Raw genomic sequence first — 8,060 nt, forward strand, 5'->3', positions numbered from 1 at the left:
GAAGACATCTTAGAGTTTCCTTGAGGAGTATTAATTGGTGTCAGGCAGGTCTGTTGGGAGGAATGTAGATTTCTATTCATTCTGTTGTTTGTATAAGAGCTAGGGAGGGTAAGGGCAAATGGGCAGCCTCGGCCCTTGGTGAGCCAGGAGGCATTTTGCGCTGTTGGCCAAGCTACTTCACAAAAGCATTGCTGTCTGGCCTTCTGTGTCAGTGGGATGGGGCGTGGCTAGCTGTCCGCTTTGGCGCCTGCTCTTGCTGTCCCATGCCCACCGAGTCACCATTTCCCCCACTCAAGCCATGTGTGGAAGAGGTAATTAAAGACTCCCCGGGAGATTCGAGAGCAGCCCCTTCTGGGGTTGAGATTTGTCTCATTTCTGGGCTTCACCTCACCAGGGGCCTCAGCTACACAAGGATTTTTCTTAATTCTTCCCTTGGGCCTTCCCAGACAAAAGCAAGGACCCCATTACCTTTTCTTATTTAGAGTTTTACTAAAACAACAACATCATCAACAACAAGTAAAACAAACAAGAAATCAAAATATACAAAAGCATAAACATCTGGCATGTTTACCCAGCACAGACTTCTGACCCTAAAATAATTAAAGCCTGTCCGACTTGGCTGAGCCTGCCTCTAGCTGGGGCTCGCGCCTTCCGCTTCCATGTGGCCCACATCACTGCTGCTTCGGTAGGAGCACGGGTTCCCACCACTTTGCTCCTCGGTCCTCCTCTTTGTGCGGGGCGGGGGCGGGGGGGGGGGGGGGTGGGGGGGGCGGTGAACCTCTGGTTTGGTTGGGTTCCCACTTTTGTGCACTCCCCACTCGATGATCTCTGAGCCTGAAAAAAAGCATTTCCCAGGCTGGGGTCAAGGTTCCTCCCTGAGCTTCTTGACAGTCCTGGGATTTCCCAGAGACCCCCCAGCACGGAGGTTCAGAGCCCTCACCTGTCACTCTCTACTCTCAGGCAGCCGGCCCAGGCTCCAGCCTGGGGCCCCGCCCTTCCAGAAGCCTGCCTACTTGGTATTCACCCCTCCTCTCCTCTCCCCCAGCCAGCTAGCACCACTGAAAACCACCTGTTTTGTGTTTTGAAAGCCTGGAAGCACCCCATCCTCCACCCTCACAGACCTCCCACTGAGTCCCAGTTTCCTATCCAAACTCCAGATTTGAGTTCTCAACTCACTTAAAGAACAGAAAAGCTCCACTGCATATTCAATTCTGGTCTTGCCTTCCTGGCCGAGCTTGCCAATGGTCCCCCGCTCCGGAGAGGAGTGATCTTGTTAAGTCATAATCTTGGCAGGCCCTGGGGCCGTCCTCAGACTTGTCAGAGGTTAGAGTGCCTGCCAAGTCAGAGTCTTCTCTGCAGGACACCATGTCGCGATCAGTCAGTCCCCTCAAGTGTTCTAGGAGTAGTTTTACAAGCAAAAGCTCTGCCGTGAAATCACAAACTATACATTGAAATCACAACCACGAGTTGCAGGTTCACACACACACACATACACACAAAAGAAACTATTGAAGTCCCTGATAGCAGTTTCTGAATATTTTGGTGATGCTAATTTAACTTTTTCAGCAATTTAAAGAAATTTGTTTACTTGTTTATTTGTTCTTGGCCGTGCAGGCTCTTGGGTTGCGGGCTTTCTCTAGTTGCGCCACGCCGGGGCTACTCTCTAGTTCCGGCGCTAGGGCTTCTCACAGTGGCGGCTTTTCTCGTTGTGGAGCGCTGGCTCTAAGGCGCGAGGATTTCAGCAGTTGGCTCCAGGATGCAAGGGCTTCAGTGGCTGCAGCTGTAGAGCACAGGCTCAGTGGCACGTGGGCTTAGCTGTTTCGCTGCATGGGCAATCTCGCCGGGTCAGGGATCCAACCCGCGTCTCCCGCATTGGCAGGCAGATAGATTCTTTACCACTGCGCCACCAGGGAAGCCCTCGGCAATTTTTTTAACCTTCTGCCAGCATTTGCTACCAGGTAACTGAGAGCATGTATCAAAGGTTGGAGAAAAAACCCGAAGAACATAAAACATTAACAACTGACAAAGCTCTTCCTGTATAATGAGCTTCCCTGGTGTCTCAGAAGGTAAAGAATCTGCCTGCGACGCAGGAGACTTGAGTTCCATTCCTGGGTCAGAAAGATCCTCTGCAAAGGGAATGGTTCACTCACTCGACTATTCCTGCCTGGAGAATCCCATGCACAGAGGAGCTGGTGGGCTACAGTCCATGGGGTCACAAAGAGTCGGGCGCGACTGAGCCACAAACACTTTTTCACTGTCTATATAGTAGGCAGAATAATTGCCTTCAAAAGGGCCCGCTTCCTAATCCCTAGAAGCTGTGAATGTACAGAGCAAATGGGACTTTACAGATGTGGTTAAGCCAAGGATCTTGAGATGGGGAGATTGTTCTGGATTGTCCGGATGAGCCCAGTAGAACGGCAGTGATGGTCACAAAACTGAACGAGTCAGAGTCAGAGAGAGATTTGAAGGTGGAAAAGTGCTCGCCTTGAAGATGGAGGAAGAGCCCCAGAACCAGAGAATGATGGAAGCTTCTAGAAGATGGAGAAATCACGGGGTTGGAACCTGTCCCAAAACCTCCAGAAGGAACACAGTCCTACCGACATCTTGATTTTAGCCCAGCAAGCCCCACTGCAGACTTCTGGCTTCCAGAACTGTCAGATAAAACATTTGCATGACTTTAAGCCCTTGGGCTTCCCAGGGGGTGCTAGTGTTAAAGAACCTGCCTGCCAGCGCAGGAGATGTAAGAGACATGGGTTCAATCCCTGGATCGGGAAGATCCTCTGGAGAAGGAGATGGCAACCCACTTCAGTGTTCTTGCCTGGAAAATCCCACAAACAGAGGAGCCTGGTGGGCTACAGTCCATAGGGTTGCAAAAAGTCAGACACAGTGGAGGTGACTTAGCACACACAAACACAAGCCATTAAGTTTGTGGTGATTTGTTACAACGGTATCAGAAAACCAATACTGTCCATTAACTTAATTGTTTATGTGGCTTGAGAGAGTAACCTTCTTTTGGATGTGATGGGAACACTTTGGTACAACACGAGGAATGAAATAGTATCCCCTTTTGATTTTTCTTCAATAGTTATCATTTGTCTTTTCTCTGCTGCCACCTACACCAAGGCAAGGCCTGGACTAGTCACTGATAAACCAGCAAGAACCTTGGATGGTGGATATTGCTATGTAAGTTCTTACCAAGGATGAAGCTGAGGCTCAGCATAGCACAGCACCTGCCCCTGGGTCACACACCAGGGGCTGATAGGCGGAAAGAAGGGACACCAGTTCTACGTCAACCACCTCCAAAGCCCTTGCTGTTTCCTGCAACTTCTCTCTCGGCCCCTTCTCAGAGAGTAGCCGCTGTTCTTCAGTGCCATGGTGTTCCATCCACAGGAGTACTCACTCTCCTTCGGCCAGAGGAATGCCTTTTGCTGACATAGTAGGTGGCAGATCACAGTCAAAGCTGCTGCTTGGAAAGCTTCTTTCAGTTGCAAAAATAAAAAAAGTTGGAGTTGCACCTTTGGCTAGAAGCATAATCAGGACATCTTAACCCGACACTGGCTTTAGGTTCACTTACTGCTCAGGTCTGTGTGCTGGTTTATGGGCTCACAGAGTGAGTTCACACTCTGAGTTCCTCTCAGCGTGCAGGAGCAGGGGATTCAGAGCTCCTCTCACCTGACCAGATCCCCGCCCTCTGTCAGCTGTTCCCACGCCCCACGCCCCACGCCTTGGGGAGGGGTGAGGAAGGCACCAGGAAGTGATCTGGCTGCTGTACCCTTTGCCCAGATTCAGTGATTCTCCATCCTGACCACACATTCAAACCACCCAAGAAACTAGAAAACCCTGTCCATGTCGGGCCCCGCCCAGCCGCGTGAGCCACACCCCTTAGGGCGGGGCCGGGGGTGTCAGGGCACAGGTCACACCCAGGTGATTCCTAATGTCAGGACCACCGTAGGACCCCAGCTAGGCAGGTTGTATCCTTGACCCGAGCTGTGTAGATGTGGGCGCCATGACATGTGCTGGTCTGGATATGTTAGCTCTGCTGAGACAAAGCCTCGGGGGCTTCAGAGCACCCCCCTTGGAAGAGCAGGTGGAGCCTCGGCCCACACTCTGTGGCCGAGAGAGCATCAGGGGCCCGTAGGCTGCCCTGCCGTCCCACTCTGCCCAGGACCCTGGGGGAGAGGGGTGTTCCCAGACAGGACACATGCTTTATCAGGACTAAGTGCTTGACTGTTAAGTGCTGTAATCAGGAAAGTCCCTGACATTTGGAGAGGGGACAGAAGTCTAGGGTCCAGGGAAGTAAATCCTCAAGCTTGGGTGGAAGCGCTGTGGCATCAGAGAAGGTATGTTTGTGTGTGTGTGAGAGAGAGAGGAAAAATGTGAGTGTGCATGGGTGTGCTTGTGTGAGAGTGTGTAAGTGTTCCATGCGTATGCATGGGAGTTGTACATTCACATAGAAGAGTGTGTGTGCACGAGTGTGTGTGAGGGTGTGTGTTTGTGGAAAGTGTAGGCATTCTGGGGACCGCAGACCTCGCCAACCCCGAATCACCCTGCTGCACTGGCTTCTAACACATCTGAGCATGTACCAACCGAGCAGCCCTGAATCCTGCCGGGAGAGCAGCCCTGAGTGGTTCAGAGAGCTCGGGGGCAGACACTGTACATTCATTCTGCTCTATGACAGTATAATTAGCTTTTCCTCTTGTGAGGAGTGAAGGGGCAGTGTGCTTTCTGACAGCTGTGGGAGCTGCCTTCCTGCCTGAATGAATCTAGGATCCCCTGATATTGTTACACCTGTTTAAACAAGGCACAAGATAGGTATTTATTTGAAGTTCAAGAGGTCATATGAGCCAGGGTCTAAATATAGGCCTGGATATAATTATAAAGATACTTCATTCCTTGTTCTGAAAGACCTTTGCAGCCTGCTGTTCCCTTGGATGCTTGGGCAGTTTCCTTAAACACGTGTACTTCCCAGAATGAGGAAAGGCAGGTTGAGGCTGCCTCATGGAGGCTGGGGTGCAGGGCTGGGGAGCACGGAAGGGCAGACCCCCAGACCTGGCTGATCCTCAGAAGCACCAGGAGGAGCTGATAAAGATGCAGAGCTCCTTCTCTCCCCTGGAGGCTGTCTCTGCTTTTGGTCTTGGAATGAAGGACAGGAATTTGCATGTTTCAAGCCCCCCAGGTGATTCTGATAACTACCCAGGTTTGGGAATCCCTGAACTAAGGCATGGGGGAATTCCTCCCTGCAAGGCATTTCTGGGACTAGGTCAGGGATACTAACAATTGCTATTTCTTGAGGACCCCTCCCATACAGGCCCCCATCATTCCTCCTAGTTTATGGATGAGACCGCTGAGTTCTTCCATTCATTTCTGTGCTGATACTGACTGGTTACCTCAGGCAGGAGTTCATGTTTTTAGGTCACAGGTCCTTTTGAGATTCTGACGAAAGTTATAATACTCTCGTTATAAAACCTCACATGCACAGAAGATTTTGCACAGTTTTGCAGGGTTCATGGAGCCCCCATCCCTTAAGCCCACCCAAGGACCTCTGGTTAAGATTGCCCATCCTAAAGGACATTCCCTAAGAGGAGTTCGAAATCAGGCCCAGTGAGCTGGACCCTCTGCAGCCTTAGAAGGGCTTCTGGGGCATTTACTGTGGGGCTGATGGGGCTCCGGGCACAGAGGGGAGCTGTGAATACCAGAAGGGAGGGTGGGGTACAGCCCTTGCTTTCAGTTTAGTTGGAAAGACATGACTGCCCAAGAAGAAAGACAATATGAAGTTCAAGGTAATTATGCCAAGCCCAAAGAAGGGCTGGCACTCTTTACTGCAGTTCAGTGAGCTAAGCCGTCATGGGAGGGCCAAGAAAGTTGGGAGGTGACAGCTGAGCCTAGCAGGAACATGGCCTAAGCTTGGCAGAAAGAAGAGGACTCTTGGCAGGGGGATCTTGGTGATTATTTGGGGAAGGAGGGGAGAAAGTCACATCCACAGCAGAGACAAGGAAAGTCAGGACATTAAAGGAAAAAAAAAGTTCTGGATGGTAAGAAATGAATCCCAACCCCACCCTTCCCAGAAAAAGGAAAAATGCTTAACAGAGTGATAACCTTTGTGGTCATTTTATAATATGTCTTCACTGAGCGATTAATTATTTTAATATAATGCTAGATAATTGTGCTTTAAAGAAACCATTATGTTTACAATTACCAAAAAACCAGAGTTTATCTAATATATATTAATTTAGATGGTCTAGTAACAGGGCCTAGGGCTTCCCTGATGGCTCAGCTGGTAGGGCTTCAGTTCATGGGGTCATAACGAGTTGGACATGACTGAGCGTGTGAGCACGTGCGCGTGCCGCACACACACACACAACAGAACCTAACGTAAAGCTGCATGCGTACATCTGTCGGTTTATCTCTGAGACTCTATGCAGAACCTCGTGTGCAGATTATGTCATAAGTCTTACTCTGAGACTCTCTGTGAAAATGGTGCATGCTAAGTCGCTTCAGTCATGTCCGACTCTTTGCAACCCCACCAGGCTCCTCTGTCCATAGGATTCTCCAGGCAAGAAGACTGGAGTGGGTTGCCATGCCCTCCTCCAGGGAATCCTCCCAGCCCAGGGATTGAACCCTCATCTCTTATATCTCCTGCACTGGCAGACGGGTTCTTTACCACTAGCACCACCTGGGGAGCCCTCCTGTGAAAATGGATTTGAGCCAAATGACCCTCCCGCCTACCCTCCACCAGAAACAGACCCTGTCACAGCGTGGCTGGAGGTCTGTGCAGGAAAAAGTGAGGGAAATAGAGGTGTGGGTTTGGATGCTTTTGGAGAAGGTTCTGGAGTCCCACCGAGTTTCCTCCTTTGCCCTGTAGGGGGAGCCGCTGCAGTTTTGAGGGAAGTACTCAGAGTCCCAGGAAAGTGAAGGGCAGGGAACACTGAATGTGGGAGAAATTGGAGGCTGAAAGAGTCGCCAAGAAATAATTGAAGAGGGACAGATGCAAAGAGATGCTGGTCAAGGGTTCCAAGAAGGGAGGATCATCCTGCTCTTTGGCCTGGGGGAAATGATGGAGAGAGGAGCCCTGGTTTTACTGGAGGGCTGGCAGTGGCTGCCTCACAGACAGAACCAGAATCCACAGGGTATGAAAGGCAAAAACAAGCTCAGCATGAGTTTGTCCTCTGGTGGGATGCAGGGAGGCTCTCCACATAAGGCATCTCAACTGCTTCTTCCCAGTCAGAGTGTCCTAACAGTTCTTTATAATACAATTGCCGCAGAGAGGCTCCTCTGCTTGCCTGGCGCTGTTTTGACTGAAGGGCGTTCAGATTCAGAGGAGCACTTTTTTCTCCAGCTGTTTGCTTTGCCCACAACATGGCACCATAATGTGAGACTTGGGTTCTTTAATTAATCAAGGGATTTTAGCAACTCCAAGGCAAGATATTGTTGTTTAGCCATGTCTTAGTCATGCTAAGAAAGTGTTAGTTGCTCAGTCGTGTATGACTCTTTGCAATCCCATGGACTATAGCCCGCCAGGCTCCTCTGTCCTTGGGATTTCCCAGATAAGAATACTGGAATGGGTTGTCATTTCCTTCTCCAGGGGATCTTCCCCACTCAGGGATCAAACCCACATTTCTTGCACTGCAGGCAAATTCTTTACCACTGAGTCATCAGGGCAGTCCCAAGGCAAGATGTCTTGTAGATATATGCAGAATGTTTTAATAACAGTTGAACATATGACTCATTGAAAAAGCAAGAGAGTTCCAGAAAAACATTTATTTCTGCTTTATTGACTATGACAAAGCCTTTGACTGTGTGGATCACAAGAAACTGTGGAAAATTCTGAAAGAGATGGGAATACCAGACCACCTGACCTGCCTCTTGAGAAACCTATATGCAGGTTAGGAAGCAACAGTTAGAACTGGACATGGAACAACAGACTGGTTCCAAATAGGAAAAGGAGTACGTTAAGGCTGTATATTGTCACCCTGCTTATTTAACTTATATGCAGAGCACATCCTGAGAAACGCTGGACTGGAAGAAGCAAAAGCTGGAATCAAGATTGCCGGGAGAAATAT

This window comes from Budorcas taxicolor, chromosome 20, assembly GCF_023091745.1.
Source record: "Budorcas taxicolor isolate Tak-1 chromosome 20, Takin1.1, whole genome shotgun sequence".
Taxonomy (NCBI): Eukaryota; Metazoa; Chordata; class Mammalia; order Artiodactyla; family Bovidae; genus Budorcas; species Budorcas taxicolor.